The 6,695-nt window shown below is 35.1% G+C and overlaps 1 protein-coding gene across 1 annotated transcript in view; it reads right to left on the minus strand.

Annotated features, from left to right (window-relative positions):
• LOC123583723 (translation initiation factor IF-2-like) overlaps window positions 1-6,695 on the minus strand; it is a 115,723-nt gene that overhangs the window by 76,725 nt on the left and 32,303 nt on the right. The gene's annotated exons all lie outside the window — the stretch shown is intronic.

The raw sequence follows: 6,695 nt of genomic DNA on the forward strand, positions 1-6,695 counted from the left end.
TTCCTTTTTCTCTTAACAATTCTTTTCTTTTTCTTGAATACAAAAAGAAAAAATTCATTTTTATTTTTAATTTTTATTAAAAATATCTGGGGGCGTCTGGGTGGCTCAGTCGGTCAAGTGGCCGACTTCGGCTCAGGTCATGATTTCGAGGTCCGTGAGTTCAAGCCCTGCATCAGGCTCTGTACTGACAGCTCAGAGCCTGGAGCCTGTTTCAGATTCTGTGTCTCCCTCTCTCTGACCCTCCCCTGTTCATGCTCTGTCTCTCTCTGTCTCAAAAATAAATAAACGTCAAAAATAAAATTTAAAAAAATATTTAAATTCTAAAAAAATAAATAATAAAATAAATAAATAAAAATATCTGCAATTTTTATTACTTTATTGTTTACTTTTGTGTAAATTTTTTCAAATTCTACTTTACTTCCATCATTTTATTTTAGTCTACTTCAGTGTACTCATCTTTTCAAATTTTCAAACAATTGCCTTTTTTCTTTCTTTTTCCTTTTTCTCTTTTTCATTTCTTTTCTCTTTCTTGAATGCAGAAAGAAAACTTCATTTTTACTTTCAATTTTTTTAAATATTTTTATTTTATTTTTATTACTATACTTTTTGCTTTTATGTAAATTTTTTCAAATTCTATCTTACTCTCATCATTTTATTTTAGTCTACTACAGTGTATTCATTTTTTCAAATTTTCAAACAATTTATTTTTCTTTCCTTTTTTCTCTTTTTTTATCTTTTTTCTCTTTTTCATTTATTTTTTTCTTAAATACAGAAAATGAAAAAATTCATATTTATTTTTAATTTTTACTAAAAATATTTTTCTTTCATTTTTTTCTACTATATTCTTTACTTTTGTGTATATTTTTTCATATTCTATTTTACCCCCGTCATCTCATTTTAGTCTACTTCAGTGTATTCATTTTTTCAAATTCTCAAACTATTTCCTTTTTTTTTTCTCTTTTCTCCCCCACCACCATTTTTTTTTCTCTAATGTGTCAAACCACTTTCAACACCCAAACCAAAACACACCTAGGATGTAGCATCATCTATTGGATTTGTGTGTGTGTGTGTGTTTTTAATTTTTAATTTTAATATTTTTTAATTCTATTTTTTTAATTTCAATTTTTCTACCTCATTAATTCTTTTCTGCCTTCAAAATGACAAAACAAAGTAATTCACCCCAAAAGAAAGAGCACGAAGAAACGACAGCCAGGGATTTAACTAACACAGATACAAGCAAGATGTCTGAACCAGAATTTAGAATCACGATATAAGAATACTACCTGGAATCAAAAATAGATTAGAATCCCTTTCTGCAGAGATAAATGAAGTAAAAACTAGTCAGGATGAAATAAAAAAATGCTATAACTGAGCTGCAATCATGGATGGTTGCAGTGGCGGCAAGGATGGATGAGGCAGAACAGAGAATCAGCGATATACAGGACAAACTTAGAATAATGAAGCAGAAAAAAATGAGGGAGATTAAGCAAAAGAGCATGATTTGAGAATTAGAGAAATCAGTGAGTCATTAAAAAGGAACAACATCAGAATCATAGCAGTCCCAGAGGAGGAAGAGAGAGAAATAGGGCTAGAAGGGTTATGTGAGCAAATTATAGCAGAAAACTTTCCTAACCTGGGGAAAAACACAGACATCAAAATCCAGGAAGCACAGAGGAACCCCATTAGATTCAACAAAACCGACCATCAATAAGGCATATCATAGTCAAATTCACAAAATACTCAGAATCATGAAAGCAGCAAGGGAAAAAAAAGTCCCTAACCTACAAGGGAAGACAGATCAGGTTTGCAGAAGACCTATCCACAGAAACTTGGCAGGACAAAAAGGAGTGGTAGGATATATTCAAAGTGCTGATTTGGAAAAATATGCAGCTAAGAATTCTTTATCCAGCAAGGCTGTCATTCAAAATAGAAGGAGAGATAAAAAGTTTCCCAAACAAAAATTAAGGAAGTTTGTGACCACTACACCAGCCCTGCAAGAAATTTTAAGGGGGGCTTTCTGAGGGGAGATAAGATGAAATAAATAAATATATATATATACCAAAAGCTACAAAAGGTTAGAAAGGACCAGACAACACCACCAGAAACTCCACTCTACAAGCATCATAATGGTAATAAATTCATATCTTTCAGTACTCACTCTAAACGTCAATGGACTCAATGCTCCATTGAGTACTCAATGCTCCAAGACATAGGGGAACAGAATGGATAAGAAAACAAGAACCATCTACATGCTGTTTATAGGAGACCCACTTTATACCTAAAGACACCTTCAGATTGAAAGTAAGGTGATGGAGAACCATCTATCATGCTAATGGTCAACAAAAAGAAAGCCAGAGTAGCCATACTTATATCAGACAATCTAGACTTTAAAATAAAGACTGTATCAAGAGATGCAGAAGGGCATTATCATAATCAAGGGGTCTATAGACCAAGAAGACCTAATAACTATAAACATTTGTGCGCCAAATGTTAGAGCACCCAAATATATACATCAATTAACCACAAACATAAAGAAACTCATTGATAGTAAGACCATAATAGTAGGAGACTTCAACACCCCACTCACAGCAATGGACAGATCATCTAATCAAAAAATCAACAAGGAAACAATGACTTTGAATGACACACTGGACCAGATGTACTTAACAGATATATTCAGAACATTTCATCCTCAAGCAGCAGAATATACAATCTTCTCCAGTGCAGATGTAACATTCTCCAGAATACACCATATACTGGGACACAAATCAGCCCTAAGTAAGTACAAAAAGATCGAGATCATACCGTGCATATTGTCAGACCACAACGCTATGAAACTCGAAATCATCCATAAGAAAATATTTGGAAAGGTAACCAATACTTGGAGACTGAAGAACATCCTACTAAAGAATGAATGGGGGGGATGGGGCGCCTGGGTGGCGCAGTCGGTTAAGCGTTCGACTTCAGCCAGGTCACGATCTCGCAGTCCGTGAGTTCGAGCCCCGCGTCGGGCTCTGGGCTGATGGCTCAGAGCCTGGAGCCTGTTTCCGATTCTGTGTCTCCCTCTCTATCTGCCCCTCCCCCGTTCATGCTCTGTCTCTCTCTGTCCCAAAAATAAATAAACGTTGAAAAAAAAAATTTTTTTTTTAAAAAAAGAATGAATGGGCTAACCAAGCAATTAAAGAGAAAATTAAAAAGCATATGGAAGTCAATGAAAATGATAACACCCACAGCCTAAAACCTCTGGGACGCAGCAAAGGCAGTCATACGAGGAAAGTATATAGCAATCCATGCCTTCCTAAAGAAGGAAGAAAGATCTCAGATACACAACCTAACCTTATGCCTTAAGGACCTGGAAAAAGAACAGCGAATAAAACCCAAAACCAGCAGAAGACAGGAAGTAATAAAGACTAGAGCTGAAATTAATGCTATCAAAACCAAAAACAAAACAAAACAAAACAAAAACAGTAGAACAGATCGATGAAACCAGAAGCTGGTTCTTTGAAAGAATTAACAAAATTGATAAACCGCTAGCCAGTTTGATCAAGAAGAAAAAGGAAAGGACCCAAATAAATAAAATCAAGAATGAAAGAGGAGAGATCACAACCAACACAACAGAAATAAAAACAATAATAACAGAATATTATGAGCAATTATATGCCACTAAAATGGGAAATCTGGAAGAAATGGACAAATTCCTAGAACATATACACTACTAAAACTGAAACAGGAAGAAAAAGAAAATTTGAACAGACCCAGAACCAGTAAGGAAATCAAATTAGTAATCAAAAATCTGCTGAAAAACAAGAGTCCAGGGCTCGATGGCTTTCCAGGGGAATTCTACCAAACATTTAAGGAAGAGTTAACACCTATTTTCTTAAAACTGTTCCAAAAAATAGAAATGGAAGAAAAACTTCCAAACTCTTTCTATGAAGCCAGCATTACCTTGATTCCAAAACCAGACAAAGACCCCACTAAAAAGGAGAACTATAGACCAATTTCCCTGATGACCATGGATGCAAAAATCCTCAACAAAATATTAGCCAACCAGATCCAACAATACATTAAAAAAATTATTCACCATGACCAAGTGGGATTTATACCTGGGATGCAGGGCTGGTTTAATATCCGCAAAACAATTAACGTGATTCATCACATCAATAAAAGAAAGGACAAGAACAACATGATCCTCTCAATAGATGCAGAGAAAGCATTTGACAAAACACAGCATCCTTTCTTGGTAAAAACCCTCAAGAAAGTAGAGATAGAAGGATCATACCTCAAGATCATAAAAGCCATATATGAATGACCCAATGCTAATATCATCCTCAATGGGGAAAAACTGAGAGCTTTCCCCATAAGGTCAGGAACAAGACAGGGATGTCCACTCTTGCCACTGTTATTCAACATAGTATTGGAAGTCTTAGCCTCTGCAATCAGACAACACAAAAAAATAAAAGACATCCAAATCGGCCAGGAGGTCAAAGTTTCACTCTTCGCAGATGACATGATACTCTATATGGAAAACCCAAAAGATTCCACCAAAAAATTGATAGAACTGATTCATGAATTCAGCAAAGTTGCAGGATATAAAATCAATGCACAGAAATCGGTTGCATTCCTATACACCAACAATGAAGCAACAGAAAGAGAAATCAAGGAATCGATCCCATTTACAGTTCCACAAAAAGCATAAAATACCTAGGAATAAATCTAACCAAAGAGGTGAAAAATCTATACACTGAAAACTATAGAAAGCTTATGAAAGAAACTGAAGACACAAAAGAATGGAAAAAGATTCCATTTGCAACTACGTGGATGGAACTGGAGGGTGTTATGCTAAGTGAAATTAGGGAAAGACAAAAATCATATGACTTCACTCATACGAGGACTTTAAGAGACAAAACAGATGAACATAAGGGAAGGGAAACAAAAATAATATAAAAACAGGGAGGGGGACAAAACATAAAAGACTCTTAAAAATGGAGAACAAACTGAGGGTGGCTGGAGGGGTTGTGGGAGGGGGGATGGGTTAAATGGGTAAGGGGCATTAAGGAATCTACTCCTGAAATCGTTGCACTATATGCTAATTTGGATGTAAATTTTAAAAAATAAAAAAGAAAATTAAAAAAAGAAAAAAAAAAGAAAAAAATTAGTAAACTAAAAAAAAATCAAGATATAAATGGCTAAAAAGAAAGTGGGGGGGAGGGGGATAAAAAAAGGAAAAGTTTGCTGGGAAGGCAAGCTCCATTAATGACTTGAATAGAAGATCCAGAATTTTGCAGAGATAATGAAGTTTACTCAATTTTCAATAACAGGTAGCTAGATCAAATTATGAATCACTTGCATTTTTAGAAACTATGAAAATGATATTTAGTAGCATTTCATTTAACATAAAATAATGTTATAAACTATAACCAGGACTTCTGATCAGTCTAAACAAAGAATGTATTTAAATACTTGTGGGGCTCCTGGGTGGCTCAGTTGGTTAAATGTCCAACTCTTGATTTTGGCTCTGGTCGTGACCTCACAGTTTGTGAGAATGTGTAAGAATGGTTTCAAACCCTTACCCCACATCTAAAGGTCAGGCTACTGCCTCCCCAAGATTCCCAGGGGCTCATAATCTCACAATTGCCTTGTAACAGATTTTCTGAACTGTCTCACTCCAATTTCATCTCCTCAATCATTCCCTGATTTGGAACCAACCCTTTAACTTCTTCAAAACACCATTACCACCAGTGAGAGTCATCCTTAATTGAAGGTTTGGAGGATGAAGGACCTCAGAGCCAAAAAACTAACATTGATGGTAGACAACACTGTTCTTTAAAAGTCTAATATGGGAGAAAATTATTCCACTGCCTTGGGACAAAAGCAGGTACCATTGGTTAGTTGTAGTCTTTAACAACAATTTTTTCTTCTAATTAATAAGAGTCAATTAACTCAACTTCCTTTTGGCCCAAGAGCATATTAACAACTACCTTTTCCCTTGTCTTCCAATTCTTTCATATGGTACACTGGGAAATATTATCTTACACTCGTAGAATGACACAGATTTTTTAAGTACTATTGTTACCCAACAAAGTGATCAAAAAACAGTTACTCAGAAACTGTTAAGATTTATGGGAATGTGGAATAGTTGCCAATCATACAACATTAAATATATCATGGATTCAATTTCTTCTGGGCATTTTATGCCTTTTTACACTCCACCCGACCTTGATGTTGCTGTCTTTCTGCTTATTTATCCTCTCAGCCAACACTAGACTGCTAAGCAGGAAGCATAAGGAGTATTAGAAAAAATTTTCCACAGTAATGAATACCTTAAGGTTTGGCATGAATTAGTTATTCGAAGATTGAGAAAGTAGACATTTTTTAATGTAACTGATATGTAGTGAATAAAAAATTATTCTGTAAGCTCCTACAGATATTACACATATGTTCAGATTTTCTGTTCAGGGCCTGTGTATCTGTGATAAGTCCCAAGCACAAAGAGTTATTTTTTTTAAGGTGGGAATGGGGGAAAGGGTTGAAATTTCTGTTTCTTACAGGTTCAACTTCAAAATGAGTCACACTCTTTTTGTTTTTCCTCCTTTTCCTCCTCTTTTTTTTTTGGTGGGGGGGGGGAGGCAGTAAATACAACTTACTTGACATGTATATTACCTAGTTTCAGCTTAAGATTTTGCAATAGACTGTTT

This window comes from Leopardus geoffroyi, chromosome B3 (assembly GCF_018350155.1).
Source record: "Leopardus geoffroyi isolate Oge1 chromosome B3, O.geoffroyi_Oge1_pat1.0, whole genome shotgun sequence".
Lineage (NCBI taxonomy): Eukaryota > Metazoa > Chordata > Mammalia > Carnivora > Felidae > Leopardus > Leopardus geoffroyi.